Here is a 20,245-nt window from a genome sequence, read left to right on the forward strand (position 1 = left end):
CGCAACTAAGGCCTGGCTCAGCCAAATAATTAAATAATAAATAAATACTAATATAATAAATAAACAAATGTCACTCTTTGTCAGGAGAGATTGATTAGCAGGCGTTCGTTGCCTTTTATTCACTCAACAAGCATCTCGTGAATTCCTAAAGTAGTGACAGAGTCTTTCACAAAGTTCTGTGAGAAATACCTGAGGAACTTGCTGACGATAAAGGTTCTGAGATGCCTCTCAAGACAAGACAGTTTGTTGGAGAGGGATGGGGCCTGGGGATCTGCATTTTCACAGCTCTCTGGGGACGCAAATGTAGCCCATCCTCCGACCAAAGATGGCGGCACAGCCAGTCCCATTCCTGCCTGGAAGGATGTTTGAAACAGTCCTGGCCACCCTCGGGTACAGCCTTTCCCACTGGGTGGTCTCACCTGGGCCAGGTAGCACTCAGGGGTCAGCCAGGTGGGAGAGAAGGCAGGAGAGAAAATCTGTCTTAAATAGATGGGCTGAAGTCAGATGCCTTACAGCGGAACCAGCCAGTTCATTCTTAATAAAGTAAAACTCTCAAGTAATAAAAGAGGACCGTTTCAGGGTCCTGAAATAAGCAGTCACTGCCAAGATGGGCTAATGGTGTGTTCTGACCTCCAGGCCCCTAGTTACCATTGGCATAAATAGCTGACTGGGATAAAGCTGCCAGGAGTGGTTTTCTTTCTCATCAAAGACCCCTGTGACAAAAGCTGCTAGCACGCTTGTGGCTCTAACAGGCCCAGGGACTATCAGTCATTTCTCGGCTTCCCACCCACACAGCTTCGTGTGGTGGGCCCGAAGGCACCCCCTCCTTTCCTCAGAGTGAAGTCCCCCAGAGAGTCAGAGAGAGGATGTGACCCCACGCAGAAGTCTGGGCTCAGGCCGTGGCACCTGTCTGGTTCTGTGAATGCTGTGTGTTTGTGCCTCCGCTGCTGCTGAACCACGTGCGGGTCTGGGTTATGACATTTGCTGCCCAGGTTTTTTAAAAATTTTTTCCAACAGCATCTGCAGGAGCCTCTGCACATGGTGTTCTCTGGAAGCTGAGCTGAGGCGCGTGGGCGGAAACAGCCTCAGGTCTCTCTGCTTTTCTTTCTGCCTAAAACACTCACTGCACATACCACAAGTTTTTTTTTTTTTAGAGGTTAGACAAATTTGCATCCTCCTGCTTCAAGCCAGAGGAAGTGTTGGAGGAAGTTGTGTATTAAAAGAACCGGGTGGGGGCTTAGGTTAGGAAGAGAGTCGCTTCTTGGCAGCTTTGCTTGTGGCCAGAAGTCCCAGTAACCTTGAAGCTATTAACCCTTGAGGACACGGATCAGTGGTGAACTAACTTGGATTAGGTCCAAGTGGAGTGGATCCACTTCATTATTTAGCTCTGAAAGCCGGGTCTCTTTCTCTTTTTACATCTGAGCTTTAGACTCATCAGCTGCAGTTTGTCCAGCAATTCAGCTCCAACTCCCTGGAGATGCCAGCAAATCACAGGACAGCTGCTCTTAATACTGAGAACATCATGAAAATCCACCCAGTGTGCAGGGGGTGTTGACACAAAGCCCTAGCCTTGTCATTGTAAGGGGGCCAGAGGAGGGATGAGGTCCTCAGCTGGCCCTTTCATTTTTGCCTTCAGATCATGGATAATGAGCTTGTCTTTGATGCCTTAATTGGTTCTGAACTTTCTTCTTCCCTTCATAAAACCAGTGAAATGATAAATATTTAAGAGCTAGCCAAACCTCAAGTTAGGCTGTCTGTAGAACAGAGCCACTGCAAAGAAAGCAATTAAGTTATTGGCATGAACCAACAGGACATTGGAGGGTATGGCATGGCAAAGCCACGATTAACTAAGTGGAAGGAAAGGACTTTTGAAAACACAGTTACCTGTGCTAAGAAACCTCAAGTGCAGACCTGGACCAGTTGTGATCAAACTTGAACATAAACCTGTGTGTGTCATCAAATGTCAGGAGGACTTGCTGGCCCCTGTGATTCAGCTAAATGTGCTGCCTCTGTGTTACTTGGGCTACCTTTCTCAACCTCAAATACATCTCTGGAGTATTCAAAAACTCAAATAAAGAGTACTGAAATAAAGAAATGAATTTGGGATAAATATCAGATTCATGGTGGATCTCTAAGATATTTTTGTTAAGACATTGGAAAGATTTAAGGCAATGCTTCATGAAAATTTTCAGGTAGACAAAAGCCTTTGGAAGGGTCCTAGGGTCAGGTTTTACAGGTCCAATTCATTTAAGAAGTTGAACTTCTAAAAACTTGAAGGTGTTGTCCCACACCAGCCACATCAGGAGTCTGAAAAGTAGAGAAGAACTCATCTCAAAGAGCTTTGTGGATGTGGCCTTTATCTGGTATGGACTGATAAACTGACCTATATACAATGTGAATTACACTAGCTTGAACCAAAAGGGGTAGGGAGCACAAAATGAAAAGCTGTCTTTGAGTCCTCAAGTTTGTATTTCTAGGGAACAGGTTAGGAAAAACCACTCAGCTGCAGAGGCTTACTGTTTTTTTTGGAAAAAAGGATGATCAACAGGGAAGAACTAAGTATCCAGAAGGCTGAGCCAAAAGCCACAGTGAACAATTCCCAGGCAGTAGTTCTGAGCCCTAATCAAGGAGCCCGCAGCATACACCTGGCTGGATTTCACAGATTCCAGAGAATGCTGTGTGCCTCCAATTCTCATCATCTTAAAAAATTATTTTTTATTTATTTGGCTGTACCCAGTCTTCGTTGCAGCACGTGGGGTCTCCGTTGCCTCACGCAGACCCTCAGTTGCGGCATAAGGATCTAGCTCCCCTGACCAGGGATTGAGCCTGGGCCCCCTACGTTGGAAGCCCTGAGTCTTAACCACTGGACTGCCTGGGAAGTCCCTCTCCTCTTCTTGAATGAGAGTCTATAGTGGTTATCCCAGGTCTATCCCACTATTGCACGTTGGTTGTGTAGTTGGTGGTGATGGAGGAAGCAGAAAATTTGTCTTTTTAGTACATGGGTCTTCATGGGCCTTTGGGCAGAAATAAACGGTTTTAAGGATATATTCTCAAAGAACTGAGCCTCATCTGCACCTGGATTGGATTTAGAAAATAAAGCCCTGGACTCCCAGGTGGATGCCATCATGGAATAAGATTTGGGGACTTTAACAGAGGGGTTGAGTATATTTTTTAAGTGGGACAGATATGAATTGTTATGGCCAGAGAACGATGCATCATGATAGATCATATTTCCCAAAGACATCCACTACAGTATGACCCATTCCACATGCTTTTTTTTTAAATTAAAGATTTATTTATTTTTAAAGACATTTTATTTTTTGGCTATGTGGGTCTTCACTGCTGCACGCAGGGTTTTTTCATTGCAGTGCACAGGCTTCTCGTTACAGTAGCCTCTCTTGTTGTCGAGCACAGGTTTCAGCAGCTGTGCTCCGAGGCATGTGGGATCTTCCGGGACCAGGGATTGAACTGCTGTCCCTTGCATTGCAAGGCAGATTCTTAACCACTGGACCACCAGGGAAGCCCTCCGCATGCTTTTGCCATGTAACTTTGAAATTCCTCCCATGCAGGGGTAGGGTCTGTGTCTCTGTTCCTCAGACCTTTGTAGGCCTTTATGACTGTCTGTACCTATAGGGTATGGTAGAAGTGACAGTATGTGACTTCTGAGGTCATAAAAGTGCCAGGGTCTCTTGAGTCACTTGCTCTTGGAACCCATCTACCACGCTGCCACTACATCAAGTAATCTAGGCCGAAGTCCACGTGGAGAGGAACTGAGGCCCCCAGCCCTCCGCTGTGACCTCTATCTTACCACCAATGTTCCATGTGTCTTGGAAGTGATCCTTCAATCCCCAGTTGAGTCACCTCAGTTGATACTGTGTGATGCAGACATGAACCTTTCTTTAAGTCCTGCTCAAATTATACACTCAAAAGATGAGCAAATGATTGCTCTTTTAATCCGCTAGGTTTGGGAGGGTTTGCTCCCAGAAGTACGTAACTAGAGCAACAGGGGCTGATTGGCGGTACTATGAAGTACCATGAGAATAGTGGGCCACAGGTGGGTCAGGTAGGATCCCAGGCATCCTGTGACCTTGTTATCCTCCACCTATAGATTCTGGGAAGAGGACTCCCAAAAGTGAAGAAAAAGTGAAGTTGCTCAGTCATGTCAGACTCTTTACAACCCTATGGACTGTAGCCTGCCAGGCTCCTCCTCTGTCCACGGGATTTTCCAGGCAAGAATACTGGAGTGGGTTGCCATTTTCTTCTCCAGGGAATCTTCCTGACCCAGGGATCGAACTCAGGTCTCCCACATTGCAGGCAGATGCTTTACCGTCTGAGCCACCAGGGAATCGCAGAGGACTCCCAAAGCACGGGCCAGAATGCACAGGAGTTGTGGAATTGTGTCAGAGGCCACTAAGGCAAAATAAGGAGAAAGTGTATTCCCTGTACTTACAAGGGTCAATAGCTTTTTTTAACACACTTGAAGACTGAATCAAGTTGAAAGAGGAAATGTGCTTGGATTCACTTGAAATGAAGCTGCTGGGATGAAATCAATGTAAAAACAAGACTTGAGAAATGGAAGCTGTGGAGGGAAGGGATCAATCTTGAGTAGAGATTTGTGTTGCAACGTGGAATGAAACAATGGTGGTCGTAAGCCCTGTCTGTCAGCCCTGACTATGGAGGAGGCAAAGGATTGGACTGATTCTGACCCCTTGGGGATTACTGGAGGCTGGAAGAATGGAGACACCAAGAAGAAAAAGGCCCCTGGAGCAGAGAGGCAGAGATACAGATGGATACACTTTCATCCAGTGGCTGGATATTCAGGAGCACGGGAGACAAAGACCCATAAGACGGGGCCTAAGGAATAGGACCCTTCTGTCGGCTCTAGGGACTCGCCGTACACAGTGCTGCATCCCGTTCCCCTCTTCCCAAAGCCGAAGGCCGCAGAGCTCAGTGATCTGAGTTCCAACCCCAGCCTGTAGGGCACAGTGTCTGTTGGGTCCTCTGCCCCATCCCTGTCCTCTTCGTGCCCTCAGACAGGCAGGCCCAGACAGAAGAGAGACCGATTCCTCTTGCTGTGCTGTGAGCTCCCTGGGGGCAGGCATGGTGTCTTATTCACACTGCAGATGCTGCAAAGCGGTTTGTTGATTGAATGCACGAATGCATGCCTGTGGGGCTGAGAGCAGCTCCAGATGGCACAGGGGAGCAAGAGGGCACGTGGAGGAGGTGGGGGCAGTGGGTGTGCAGGCCTGGGGTACTGGGGAGGGGTGATGCTGGAAGGCCCTGCTTCAGGAAATCCAAGGCCTTGTATAAGTTCTTCTAGTGTGAAAGTCGCTCAGTCGTGTCCGACCCTTTGCAACCTCTATGAACTGTAGCCCGCCAGGCTCCTCTGTCCATGGAATTCTCCAGGCAAGAATACTGGAGTGGGTAGCCGTTTCCTTCTCCAGGGCACCTTCCCAACCCAGGGATCAAACCCAGGTCTCTCGCTTTGCAGGCGGGCTCTTTACGTCTGAGTCACCAGGGAAGCCGAAGAATACTGGAGTGGGTAGCCTAACCCTCCTCCAGGGGATCTTCCTCATCCAGGAAACCCAGGAATCGAACCGGCATCTGCTGCATTGCGGGTGGATTCTCTACCAGCTGAGCTACCAAGGAAGCCCACGTTCTTCTAAGTCAGATGCTCATAGGCAGGAGATCTAACTGGCCATTTATTGTTTATCTGGGGCTGTGCAGGGGCTTCACTGCTGCGCTGGTTTTTCTCTAGTTGTGGGGCAGGCGCTGCTCTCTGGTTGCGGTGCACAGGCGTCTCATGGCAGGGGCTTCCCTTGTCGCAGAGCGCAGGCTCGAGGCGAGGGGCTTCAGCAGCTGCGGTGTGTGGGTTCCAGAGCACAGGCTCAGCAGTTGTGGCTCCAGGGCTTAGCTGCTCCACGGCATGTGGGATCTTCCCGGACCACGGATTGAACCCATGTCTCCTGCGTTAGCAGGAGGATTCTTTACCACCGAGCCACCAGGGAAGCCCCAGACTAGTCTTAGTCAATGTCCCTTTTCCTGCTCTGACAGAGGGGCCTCTGAGCCTGGAAAGGGGCTGACAGAAGAGGAGGAGAGAAGGAAGGAACCCGAATGACTTCCCACCTGGGGAGTGAAAGGAGCTGGGTCTGCGCCCTGCAGAGCTGTCTTCCTCCCCGTACTGGGGCTGCCCCTTCCTCGTTGCCAATCCAGGCTCCTGCCTTCCAGCCCGGGCCTGTTGCAGTGCACACCCCAGTCTGGTTACCCACAGGCTGTGATGGCGGAAACGCCCCAGATGTCACCGTAAAATCAGGATATTTGCAAGTGCAAAAAGGACCCGGGCCACGTTTTAATACTTCATCTCCTTCGTTTTACAACCAGAGAAGCAGGGATCAAAAGGCTAAGCAGCTTATCAGAGGTGGTGGGGCCAGGGCTAGAAGGCACGTGTCACCCTGCTGTCCCCATCCTTCGAGTCAGCAGGGCTCCAGAGAGCGCTGCCCTCCTCCCCACTGGGTCTTTGCACATCCTCCCCGAGGTGGAAGGAAGTGGGTTTCCGCCCTCTTCACTCTTCGCTCATCTCCATCCTCCCCTGCTGTGGGGAGGGAGGCTTTTAACATAATCAGGCATCAAAGTTTTGCTATGAGATACCATCCTGACAACAAAAAAGACTTGTTTGTAGAGTGGAGATCCTTCTCCGTATAATGTGGGGATATGGGGCCTTTTGGGTTAAATTGTCTCCCCCTGCCCCCAAATACATATATGCACTGTGTGCTAAGTCACTTCAGTTGTGTCTGACTCTTTGCGATCCCCTGGACTGTAGCGCACCAGGCTCCTCTGTGCACGGGTTTCTCCAGGCAAGAATACCAGAGTGGGTTGCCATGCCCTTCTCCAGGGCATCTTCCCGACCCAAGGATTGAACCCTCATCTCTTATGTCTCCTGCATCGGCAGGCGGGTTCTTCACTACCAGCGCCACCATACTGAAGTCCTAACCCTGTGAATGGGATGTTCTTTGGTAGAGGGTAGAGGGTAGGCAGGGCCCTTAATCCTCTATGACTCTTGTGCTTGTAAGAAGACAGAAGACACAGAATAAACACACACAGGGGAGAACACTTTGTGAAGATGGAGGCAGAGATAGGAGTTATGCTGCCAGAAGCCAAGGATGCCTGGGGCCACTGGAAGCTGGAAAGCATAAGAAGGACCCTCCTCCTAGAGGTTTCTGCTGACACCTTGATGTTGAACTTGTATTCTCTAGAACTGTGAGAAACTAACGATCCTATGTTCTAAGCCAGGGGTCCCCAACCTCCGGAACGTGATGCCCGATGATCTGAGGTGGGGCTGATGTAATAATAATAGAATGTAATGCACTCGAATCATCCTGAAACCATCCCCCAGTCCCTGCTCAGTGGAAAAATTGTCTTCCATGAAACCTGTCCCTGGTGCCAGAAAGGTTGGGGACTGCTGTTTTAAGCCACCAGGCTTGTTGTACTTGGTTACAGCAGCCTCATGTGTGTGTGTGTGTGTGTGTGTGTGTGTGAGTCACTCAATTGTGTCTGACTCTTTGCGACCCCATGGACTGTAGCCCAAGGAATTCTCCAGACAAGAATACTGAAAAGGGTTGTCATTTCCTCCTCCAAGGGATCTTCCCAAGCCAGGGATTGAACCCAGGTCTTCCGCATTGCAGGCGGATTCTTTCCTGTCTGAGCTACCAGGGAAACCTTATGGCAGCCTTCGGAAAATACAAATGAGACTTGTTAGCTGGAACCCAGGAAGCTGAGGTGGGAGAAGCCAGGATCTGGAGTTGGAGCCAGGAAAGGAAGTGGGGAGGGGAGCTCACATGAGGCTTACCTGGTGCTGCCTGGAGGTGAGCAAGGGCAACAGCAAAGCAACATGTGGGCCACTTTCTAGCTGATCAGAAACCAAGCCCATTTCCTTTCTAGCCACTGGGAGCCTGGCCGAGGGGAGCAAAGAATTAATGCCTAGAAACGAAATCTCCTCTGGTTGGCCTCACTCCCTTTGAACTTGCACCTCTTCATTCCGCAGACAATGACTGCATGCTGCGATTTCGCCTGTGATGGGACCTAAAGACCTCAGGGAATAAGCCTCATCTCACAGCGGTCTTTCTCTGGGCTCCTGTCAGTGCCGGGGCTGTGCATGGCATGTACTGGCCTCTCAATCTGTACTGACTAGTTGGGTGATTTGGTATCACAGCAGTAGTGCAGCCTAGGGTGGTGCAGGTTTGTTTAATTTTAAGTATTTCTGGCAACTCTATTTAGAGTGTAGCAATATCTTTATACTTCCAGGCAGAAGATAAGTCACATGACAAGCGGATGCCCATCTACTCGGTGACCTCAGACTGGTGTGGTCGCTGAGCTTTACGAGTCTCCCAGTTTGGGCTCCTCTTGTTTGTATGTTCAGGGTGTGTCTGATTTTAGAAGATGCTCATTTGCCTTTTCTCTTCCCTGTTTCAACTCCCCACCCCAATTACCTGGAAACTCATCTTTCTTTAGAGGCTATTTATTTTGCAGAATTTTCGAAGAGCAGGATGATATTCAGAGGTAAGCGTGGAGAAGCCTTACTCCCTCGGTCCGCATCTTTTCTCTGGGCCACAGGGATGGATAATTGCCATTAGAGTCTTATGTTTCTAACCCTCTTAGATAACAACACATAAAGGCATTTGTTCTTAAATCTGCTCTATATTTCTTCTGCAAAAGAGAGCAAGAATATTTACTACTTGACAACTTGATTTTTTTGTGCAAATAGTACTTTACTGAAGTGTAACATACACAGTCAAATGTACAAAAAGTAAGTGGACAGGTGAATGAATTTTTTTTCCTTCTTAAAGTTTATTTTTTCTTGTGTGACTTTTGAAAGTAGTCTTAATGAGGTACAATTGGCAGAGAATAATAAACTGCATACATGTGCATGTATATCTGTCCTTGAACCATCACTACAGTCAAGATAGCGAGCATATGCATTGCCCTCCAAAGTTGCCTCCTGCCTTTGTATGTTTTTATTAGCTACTAAATTGAAACAAGTGGCTTCTGGCTTTCCTGGTGGCTCTGATGGTAAAGAGTCCACCCTCAATGCAGGAGACCTGGGTTCAATCCCTGGGTCGGGAAGATCCCCTGGAGCAGGAGTTGGATACTCCAGTATTCTTCCCTGGAGAGTTCCATGGACAGAGGAGCTATAGTGCGTGGGATCACAAACAGCTGGCATGACTAAGTGACTAACTTTCACTTTCAAGTTAAAACAGACTACTGAGTTGGGCTGGACACATCTGACGTCATGCTGATTTACATCCTTGTGGATATTTCTTTGAGGTTTTGGCAGTTTCTTGGGGCTTCCCTGGTGGCTCAGGGGTAAAGAATCTGCCGGCAATGCAGGAGCCACAGGAGATATGGGTTTGATCCTTGGGTCAGGAAGATCCCCTGGAGGAGGGCATGGCAACCCACTCCAATATTCTTGCCTGGAGAATCCCATGGACAGAGAAGCCTGGTGGGCTACAGTCCACAGGGTTGCAAAGAGTCAGACATGGCTGAAGCCACCTAGCATGCATGTACAGTTTCTACCTACCAGAAGGCAGGTAACACAGCATAAGTTAACAGCATAACACAGCCGCTACCATGTCTTATTAATCATCTAAAATTTCTAACAATTAAACATTTGAACTCAAGGGACTTTGGGAAGATTAATTTGAAGGTATTTGTATTTGCAGCAAAGAGCTTATTTTTTTCAGCCTGTAAACCTCCTAGTGCCAGAGCTTCTGATTCTGAGCAGGTTGACTCAAAGGATTAAGGATTCTTGGAAAAAAGGAACAGAAGTTCCATGGAATTTCAGGATTTCCTTTGTTTATAAACCATAATTCTGGGAGGAAGGAAGTAAACACTCATTAAGCATCTTGTAAGTGTCAAGCACTTCACATAAAATAAATAATTTAATCCTCAAAATAACTACAACGGAGAAGGGATTATCACCATTTTTACAGAAGAGGAAATAAGATCTGAGAGTCTGAGCAAGTGGTTCAAGGTGACAGGAGCCGGAGTTGAAACCCAGAGCTGTTTTATTTTCGAGTCTATCCTATTTACATCCTATTTATATAGCACCTTCTGCACCTCACATCTAGGCAAATGTGAACAATTTATATATCCATAGATATAGATACCTATAGATTGGGCTTCCCTGGTGGCTCAGACAGTAAAGAATCCTCCTGCAATGTGGGAGACCTGGGTTTGATCCCTGGGTTGGGAAGATCCTCTGGAAGAGGGAATGGCAACCCACTCCAGTATTCTTGCCTGGAGAATCCCCATGGACAGAGGAGCCTGGCGGGCTGCAGTTCATGGGGTCAAAAAGAGTCGGACACGACTGAGTAGCTAAGCATGGATATAGATCTGCAGATATATCTATCCATATACATACACAGATACATCTATATACACACATACACACATACATACATACATACCTGTTGGGATGTGCAGTCGTTACCTGTTAGACTCTACCAAAGCCCTTGGAAAAAAGTTAGTCTACAGAACATGCAGGCAAATTGGTTACATGGATAAGCGGATTTTGTAATTTATTTTATAAAGTGCTATATATTGAGTTGATCCCAAGTGTTCTAGTTACAAGTACTGAGAAGTTTTCTTATGGCCTAAGAATTGTGTGCTCCATTTTAATGGAAACAAAATACGGATGAGACAGAACATCTACTAGCGAAGATGGCATCATGTTGTTGGTGAGGCGAGGCATTCAGAGGGAGACGGCGTGTCATGACCGTGCGGGCGGCACGGTTCTAGGAAGGTCCCAACTGTGGGGAGGAGAACTAGAGGATGGGAAGCTGGATGTCTAATTGGGAGGGGTCTCTGGAGGGGTCTCCAGAGCTTTAAAAAACCAGGCAGTGAAGTTTTGGCAACTTGCTTGAGTTTGCATGGAGGGCTATAATAATAAAGTACAATCGAGTGTGAGGCATCCTGCCCAGTTACACAGTTGGCCTTGCCTCTCTGTGGGTTTAGCAGCTCAGGATTTAGCCCACTGTGAATCAAAAATATTCGAAAAAAAAATTCCAGAAAATTCCCAAAAGGCAAACTTAAATTTTCAGTGCTGCCAACTATTTACATAGCATTTACATTGTATTAGGAATTAGAAGTAATCCAGAGAGGACTTAAAGTGTACATGGAGGAGGTGCATAGGCTTAATGCAAATACTGGGCCACTTTATACATGGGACTTGAGCAGGTACAGATTTGGGAATCTACGGGCTGTCCTGGAACTGATCCCATTCGATACAGAGCCTGTACATTTTACCAACCTCTGTATTCATTACAAGCTGAAATCTTTCCCTCACAAGAACCAGCCTCAATTAGCTGTAAGCAAAAAGAAAAAAAAGACACAGCATCAGAGTCCTACAAGAGACAGACAAGACATTCAAAAGGGGTAACAGAAGGGCGTTCCGTGGAGGAGGGCCCCCTGACAAAGGTGGAGCAGGCTCAGAGAAAACAAGAGGGGATGGCAAAGCAGCAGGACCACCAAAGCAGGAAGCCACTGCCACCCCCAAGCTTGAGGGGCAAGGGGAAGAAAACGGGTGCCAGAACCAGTGTGCGGAGCTTCAGGTCCAGGAATACATACCTCTTTCTCCCTGTCCCCACATCCTCTGGTCAGATGCTGGTTTCTCCTATTAACCCAAACCAAAAGAAAGCTTAGGATCCTGAGAACTATGTGGGCGCAGTCCCCAGAGGTCAGCAGCCTGGGGCACAGGACAGGGTGGAGAGGCACAGCGCATGGACTTGGAAGGAAAAATGGAGAAGGTCAGTGCAAAACCTGGGCGAGGGCGATCTGGGAAGGCTTTTCTGGGCAGTACATGAAAGGAGCTATTCCAGGTGCCCTAGAATCTCAGAGTTTTAAATCCACTCCCTTTTGTAATCCAACAGCTTTGTCCTGGTTCTTAACAGCAGCTCTATAAACCCAGGACCTTATTCTTTTTGGAGTCATCATTTCCTGCAGAACCCAGATATAAGTGCCAGCTGTTTAGCTCAAGCCCTAGCTGAGGAGGCGGTAATGGGGGCTATTCTTAGTGAGCACATTGTCATGGGTTAGTGACTTGGAGTTCAAGGTAGTGGGTGCCCAGATAACTCTGAATGATGGTGGTGTTTGTCAGTTGGAAAGAGGTCTTCCTCATTAACTCATTATCTTGCTGGAGAAGCAGTAGCATTTTGGCTCCAGCTTTTCAATGATAGTGGCTCTATTTCCGACTTGCTTGGAAACTATTATTAACTATTATTCCAAACAATACGCTTGCATATTTGACAATCCGGAAACCAAATTTAGCCAGGCAAATTATAGACAACTGCTCTCTTATAATGTCACTGTGATGTCCTAATTTTTTAAAAAATGGAAGATTAACAGAGCCAGCTTTAAACGCTTAAGACAATATTTTATATTAGAAACCATTTCCCCCCAAAGATACTTAGATCTCTGAAATGTTCCCGGAGCTCTCTGGAAGATAACTAATGTTTCTTTCAAAGGAAGGGGAAGTTGCAGAACATCACATATATGCAAAACGTCTTCAAAGCTGGATGTGCCATCAACTTATAAGGAATTATGATGAAACTAAGGAAAACTTAAGAGGTAATTTAGATGATTTAAGCACTACCCTCTTCCCTCCTTCTCTAATACATCCCCCCAACCCAAGGCAAAGCTCATAACATTAGACTGACCTTTAGCATACGTGATTTTAATGAAAACCAAGGCGTTCCCTGCTCCTGAATACATCTCAAACCATTCTTTAAACTAATGATCTCTTGTCAAGTCCCTTACTCTGACATGTGAAGGAGGAACATCTGACATTTGAAAAATATTGTACAGGTTTGAATCACCTAAGTATATTATAGCTTTATTTTTGTAGATAAGAGAAACTAAGAACATTGTGAGCAACAAAGGCATCTGTTAATACAGCTGGATTTGGATGCCACGTATTTGGATTCCACTGTGTGACTATAGGCGAGTTGCTTAACCTCTCTGAATCTCAGTCTCCTCATTGTAAAGTAAGGATAACAGTACTGTTCACCATGCTTATTGTAAATGGCAAGTGAATTTGTGTGAGCATTAAGGCATTTTTCCTGAAGGTACTTGTTATATGGAATACAGTGTGAAAAAGCCAGCCACAATAATTCATGAGCCTTCTCAGAGTTCAGGTCTCTTACTGAGAATGCTATGTTGGCAGATGACCTATGAGACAAAGAAAATGTGGTCTTATATATGGAACCTGAAAAAAAGGGTCATGGTTTTTAACAAACCAATCTAGCGTAATTGAGCTTGAGGGGGCTACGCATCTATTTTCAAACTTGTCTGTTGGGGCACAACTAGCCTGCTTTGCCTGGGATTACCTGACCTGGTAGCTCAGCAACCATGACTATTGGGACAATGATGGCAGTATTTTGTACTCTTCCTGCAAAATGATGAATTCGATTGGTCCACTGTCCACACATGGAGAAATGATCCCTCTAGACGTGGGGAGGATGTTGATATGAAATTGTGACCTGGCACAGGTGATGATGTTTCAAGAATTAAATAACTTCCAACTGAAATAGTTTCAAAGGATCGAAGCTCTATAACAATCCAGGCTCTCTGTCTCAGTAGTCTTCAAACCTCTCTGCCCAACTTCAGAAATCTGCTAAACTTAAATCTTTGGAGAAAAGAGTAATCTGTCCTTTCTATTTTTCTGATTTTAAAAAATAAAATCTTATGCAATGGGCAATCATTTTGTAATGTATGCAATTTGTAAGCATCAAAATGTTTACCTTTAAAAATTTTTGCAAATAAAATACTTTTGAATATTTTTGGAAATTGAAACTTATTTTAGTATATTTCATATGTACTGTGATCATTGAAGCTAAATACAGCATAAAACAGAAGGAAGGGGGAGGAGAATTTGAAGAAATTTTGGCAGTCTGCTGCAATATTTGCATTAAAGGGGCAATTAAAAGTAAATTGCCCAGATTTTGGAAGCTTCTTCTAAATCCTAACTCAACCACGTAACAGTTATGTGAACCCAGGACAAGTTATTTAATTTCACTCTGCCTCAGTTTCTTCAACAATAAAATAGGAACATAATATAAATATGAGATTTAATGAGCTAATATATATTATATGCTTAGAAAAGCAATAGCAGATAGTAAGCAGAATCTAAGTCTCCTCATTATTATCACTCTTCCTAGACTCACTTGCTAGAATATTCCTGAAGACTGGTGATTCAGCCTTTATTGTATTTATTTATACTGCTTTTTATATTATCAAAGCTATATATGAAACTCAAATTGTATTTAAAGAGTAATCATGAAAATCAGGCTTCCCCATCTCTACAATTAACCCGTGATGTTGCCTCCAGAGGCAGTCACTTCTCATCTAGTCTTTTAGCTGATTACTGTGGTATTTACTGGGCTTCCCTGGTAGCTCCGACAGTAAAGCGTCTGCCCGCAATGCGGGAGATCTGGGTTCGATCCCTGGGCCGGGAAGATCCCCTGGAGAATGAAATGGCAACCCACTCCAGTACTCTTGCCTGGAAAATTCCATGGACAGAGGAGCCTTGTAAACTACAGTCCACAGGGTTGCAAAGAGTGGGGCACTACTGAGCCCACTTCTTCTTCTTGGGATTTACTTCCTCCTTAAGTAAGGATATTACTTCTTGATTTATCATATACTGCTCTTTCTTGATTTATCAACTATAGACATTATCTATGAATTTCTATTGCAGTAGTCAAGTTTAGCTTTTGAACTCTTCCCTTTTTCTTTCTCCAATTCTACCAAATTATGCTTAAATCATATTTTGTATTTACTTTACTACGATTGTGTATATATTGTTGACCCCTGAGCCAAGCGATGTGCCAAAATTACGTTTTATTTTGTTTTGGAAATTTTTGCCTTTATTGGAGATAATTAATTGCCTTACTGTTTCATTTCCTTATCTCTTTAATTCCCCCCTTCCCCCCCCTACCACCACCCCCCCCCCCCCCCCCCGCCCCACACACACATGATCATTCAGGTCAGTCAGACATCTCCTGTTTCATTTCAAAATATCAACTCTCTTGGATAAGCAGTTGATTCCAGTGTACCCCAAAGGCTCCCCTCTCTGAGCCCTTCATCCACTTCCTTCAGTCTGGGTGTGGCTGTACATTAGGCTGGTTGCTCGGCTGCATCCCAGGTTTTCCTTACACCTTTCCTGTGTCTTCCATCTTCATACTATTTTACTTGATTGCTTTTCTGAAACACAGCCTCTGGAAACATATTTAAAAAGTGTGTTTCGCAGGTAAAATGCTTGACTCCCTGAATATCTGAAAATGTCTTTCCTCTGGCCTTACGCTTGATCCCTCATTTGGCTGGTTACAGAGTTCTAGGTTGAAAACAATTTCCTCCAGAATTTTGAAGTTAGTGTTGGTTTGATGTCTTCATGCTCCCAAGCATTCTGATGCCTTTCTAGTTCATGTCTTCTGTATGTGGCCGTTTTTGTTCTATCTAAATGCTCTAGTGTCTTCCTTTTTATGCTGGTGTGCTCTCTTCCTTGTTTATTTATGCATCGTGCTGAACACGTTGTGGCTATTTTCAGTCCAGAGTCTCATGTTATCGAGTTCTGGGAAGTTTTCTATTATTCTTTGACAATTTCCTCTGCTACATTTTCTTCATTCTTTTCTTAGAACCACTGTCAGTTGATGTCAGACTTCATAAATTGATTCTCTAAATTTCTTACTTCTAGTCTTTTAGTATTTTTCTTCTCTGTTCCTTTTGTTGCTCCTTTGGGGTTATTTCCTCCAATTAATCTGTCAATCTCTTTACCGAGCACTTAAAAAAATTCATGTTTTATTTATTTTTTAGTGAATAATACATGCTCATGTTAAAAATTCAAAATTATGAAAAAAAGAGAACACAGGTAGAAGTAAGCCTCTTTCTTGCCCTCATTCCTCAGACATCCAGTTCACCACGTTGGCAGGGATGTTTGGAACAGCTGAGGGTGGAGCTGCAAACAGGGTTGTTTTATTAAAGGTTGCATGCTGAGTGATGGAAGGAAGCCGCACACAGCTCTCCTTCTTAATGAATGCAGCCATCCAGGCATATATTCTCCTAGACAGGAATTCGCTGGGTGGCTTTGCTGGAGAAAAGAGCCTTGGCTGTCAGCACCGTTGGGTCTTTTCTCCTGGGTTGGTGACTCTCCCTAACGTAGGACATTCTAACATTCTGTTGGAAAGTGTAAGACTGAAGCCTGGCTGCTAACATGCTCAGCAAGAGAGCTGGAATGCGGCTGGGGAGTGGTTGGGGGACCATTTCCATACTCCATTTGTAAATTTCTGCTTCATCATTCTGGTTTCAGCCTTGTGCCACCCACCACCCAGAACTGTGTCTAATCTCTCAATCCAGAGGACTCCCCCCTCCAACCTCCGCCACTTTTTACCCTTTCTAGAGACTTTCCCTGTTTTACCCACTTTGGTCTTCTCTTGGGGTAGAGGAGGGGAAGTCATTGGGCTGAGCTGAATAAGGGAAGGGATCTTAATTTTGTTGGGCTTTTTCTGTTCTTTACACTGAATTTCTATTGATCTCTTCTTGCTTGCTGACGCTTTTCCTTGTTATCACCATCCTACTGTTATCTAGCCTCCCCACGAAATGTTTTATTTCAGATACACTCCAGTTGACCCTTGAACAACATGGGGGTTGGTATCAACCAATCTGAACGAAACTTAAGAGTTGATCCTCCCATCACACAGTTCCTTCATCCAGTGTTTCCCCATCAGGGATTCACCCAGCCCTAGATCGTGTAGGACTGCTGTATTTACTATTAAAAAGAATCTATGCACACTTGGACCTGCTCAATTCAAACCCATGTTGTTCAATTGTAGTCAGTTTTAGAATAAAAAAAAAAAGCTTCCAATATGCTGAGATTTTCCACCTTTCATTCATGACGAGTATATTTCCTTCTACTTTATTCACCATAGTTATAATAGATATTTTAAAGTCCTTGTTTGCTACTGTAAACATCTGGGTCATGTCAAGGTCAGTTTCTGTTGATTACTTTTTCTCTTCAGTGTGAGTCACATTTTCCTGTTTCTTTGGATGTTGAATCATTTTGGATTATATTCTAGACATTGGGAGTGTTGTGCTGTAGATAATCGGGAGGAATGCTGTCTTTTCCCATTGATTTGTCTTAGTAAGCCCTTGGTTGCATTCTAACTGAAAACTCTAAGTTTGGTTGGCAGATCAAATTTTCCTTTGGTTCATGTCCCTTTAGCTGCGCTGTTGGCAGTCCTCCCTGTGCCTGGGTAGCTTGAGAGTCACTCAGACTTTGAGTTTACACACATAATCGATGGCTCCTCACCATGGACCTCTACCTTCCCAACATGGTGACTTCACTTTCCAGTGGCTGTGGTTTGCCTTGAACTCTGCTCTCTGGTTCTTCAAGCTATAGACACTGCAGATTCCCTATTGGCGTTTTAGCTGGGCCCCACGATCGACTTCCTTGCATCTAAGGGGGAAAAATTTGGGGGGGAACTCACCTTGTCAACCTGTACCAGCCCCCTTTTCCAAATGTCAACTGCCCTCTCTAGAATCTGCCTGCTTTTGTTCACTGCACGCTGCCTTCAGATTGTTTTTGTTTTGGTTTTTTATAAATGTTGCTCTGTGAGTTGGAGTGAAAGTCGCTCAGTCGTGTCCGACTCTTTGCGACCCCATGGATTGTAGTCTATGGAATTCTCCAGGCCAGAATACTGGAGTGGGTAGCCTTTCCCTTTCCAGGGGATCTTCCCACCCCACTAGTTATTATCTGGGATGGAACAGGTTTAGTTTGCGCTTACTCTACTGTACCAGAGGTAAACGTCTTCTAACTTCTTTTTAAACAAACTTTTAAACAATTACATTTTCAGTCATTAACTCTACTTCTGAAGTAACTCAGTGCCACCATTTCGGAGCTTTTTGGAGGTCCTTTGTGCAAGTGACAGTACCATTGCTACTATATTCACCCTGAAAAGCTCTTTCAGCGAGCATGAAATGACACAGGAATAAAATGGGAGGAAATGGAACGCTGCGGCACAGATCCTTCTAAATCAGATGGAATCTCTGCTCTTCCAGTTAGCCTCAAAGTGGCAGAGGGTAGGTTTTTTTAGCTTCATGTGAGCCAAAATAAGAGTATTCTTTTAAAGCAGCACTTTAAAAAATGTGGCTAAGAACCTCAAAAGCAGAATCACTTGGAGTTCTTGTTAAAATAATGCAGATTTCTGGGTCCTGCCTTAATCTTCCTGCATCAAAACATAGGTTGGAGACTAAGGATTTACAGACAGTCAGATGGCTCAGAGGTAAAGAACCTGCCTGCGAATGCAAGAGACGTGGGTTCGATCCCTGAGTCAGAAGATACCTTGGAGAAGGAAGTGGCAACCCACTCCAGTATTCTTGCCTGGGAAATCCCATGGATGGAGGAGCCTGGTGGACTACAGTCCATAAGGTGGAAAAGAGTTGGACAGGACTTAGTGTCCAGACAACAACCGTGGTCCATAAGTGTTGCTTCTGTTATCGGCTTCAGACGGTAAAGAGTCAGCCTGCAATGCGGGAGACCAGGGTTCGATCCCTGAGTTGGGGAGATCCCCTGGAAAAGGAAATGGCAACCTACCTCAGTATTCTTGCCTGGAAAATCCCATGGATGGAGGATCCTGGTGGGCTAGAGTCCATAGGGTTGCAAAGAGTCGGACGCAACTGAGCAACTTCACTCACGCACTAGGCTGCTTAAGCAACAAAGAGCCCTCTGATGTGTATCTGATTCACTGTTACCATAAATGGAACTGGTATAAGGAGTGAGACGCAGCTCGTGATTTTAAGTCAGTAAATTTGCTTCAGGATGACAAACACAAATCTTTTGGAAGCATGTTGCATGATAAGAAAGAGGTTTTTGTTGTTTTTTCTTTTCCCAGGGTCAGTTTGAAATAGGGATTTTGAATAAGATTTTAGCACCTAAATTTGGAACAACTCTTAACATGCATACTCTGTAAACCCCTAACAGGAAATCACTGCTATGTACGGCAAACAAGACCCCATTTGCTGTAAGAGGTCGCCATTCTTTCTGGCTTTCTCTCACTGGCATTCAGGTAAGCAATATCAACTCTTTTGCTCTGTATGATGGTAACCCCACAGAAACCGTCACTTCAGGACCCTGCATACACACTGGAAAGCTTCATGAAGTTGTTGCATTCATTTCTGGAAGTTAATTGTTACTCTTGCTGCTGCTGTGGCTAAGTCGCTTCAGTTGTGTCCGACTCTGTGCAACCCCATCTCCCCCGTCTCTGGGATTCTCCAGGCAAGAACACTGGAGTGGGTTGCCATTTCCTTCTCCAATGCATGAAAGTGAAAAGTGAAAGTGAAGTCGCTCAGTCGTGTCTGACTCTTCGCGACCCCATGGACTACAGCCTACCAGGCTCCTCCGTCCATGGCATTTTCCAGGCAAGCGTACTGGAGTGGGGTGCCATTGCCTTCTCCAATTGTTATTCTTACCTTCCTATAAATTCAAGAGACCAGGCAAAGTAGTGTAGTAATTGGTTTGTTGGATCAGCTTCATTAGAAATTGACTTCATTCTTCATTCCTGCTACTCTAGACTATTAACTTAGGTCTCAGTAAATTTGTTCTAGAGAAATTCATGTACTTTTTAAAAGACCCATTTTCTATCACGGTACAGATGGGGAAAGTGAAAGACTGAAGAGGTAAGCATTGTGCTTATGTCTTGGTTCTACACACCTTTTGAGGGGAGACCAAGACAGAAATAAAAGGAAGTCATCCTCTCTAATTCAAGGCTATATAACCTCTACTACTGGGCTCTTTGGGGCTTCCTCGGTCGCTCAGATGGTAAAGACTCTGCCTGCAATGTGGGAGACCTGGAATTGATCCCTGTGTTGGGAAGATCCCCTGGAGAAGGGAATGGCAACCCACTCCAGCATTCTTGCCTGGAGAATTCCATGGACAGAGGAACCTGGCAGGCTATACAGTCCATGGGGTTGCAAAGAGTCAGATACAACTGAGTGACTAACACTTTCACTGGGCCGTTTATGAAGCTGTAAGTCAGTGCTTCACCCTCTTGGGTACCTGAGCCCTTAGGGGGTCTTTGAAGGAAATAAGAAGGATTTTTGAGTTGTTTTCATTTATTTCAAAAGGTCCAACAGAAATTGCATATTTCCCAAAATAAAACTGCATGAATTAAGTAGAATGTCATGGTATTTTTGCTTTTGATTA

The sequence above is a fragment of the Budorcas taxicolor genome, chromosome 24 (assembly GCF_023091745.1).
Source record: "Budorcas taxicolor isolate Tak-1 chromosome 24, Takin1.1, whole genome shotgun sequence".
In the NCBI taxonomy this organism is placed as follows: Eukaryota; Metazoa; Chordata; class Mammalia; order Artiodactyla; family Bovidae; genus Budorcas; species Budorcas taxicolor.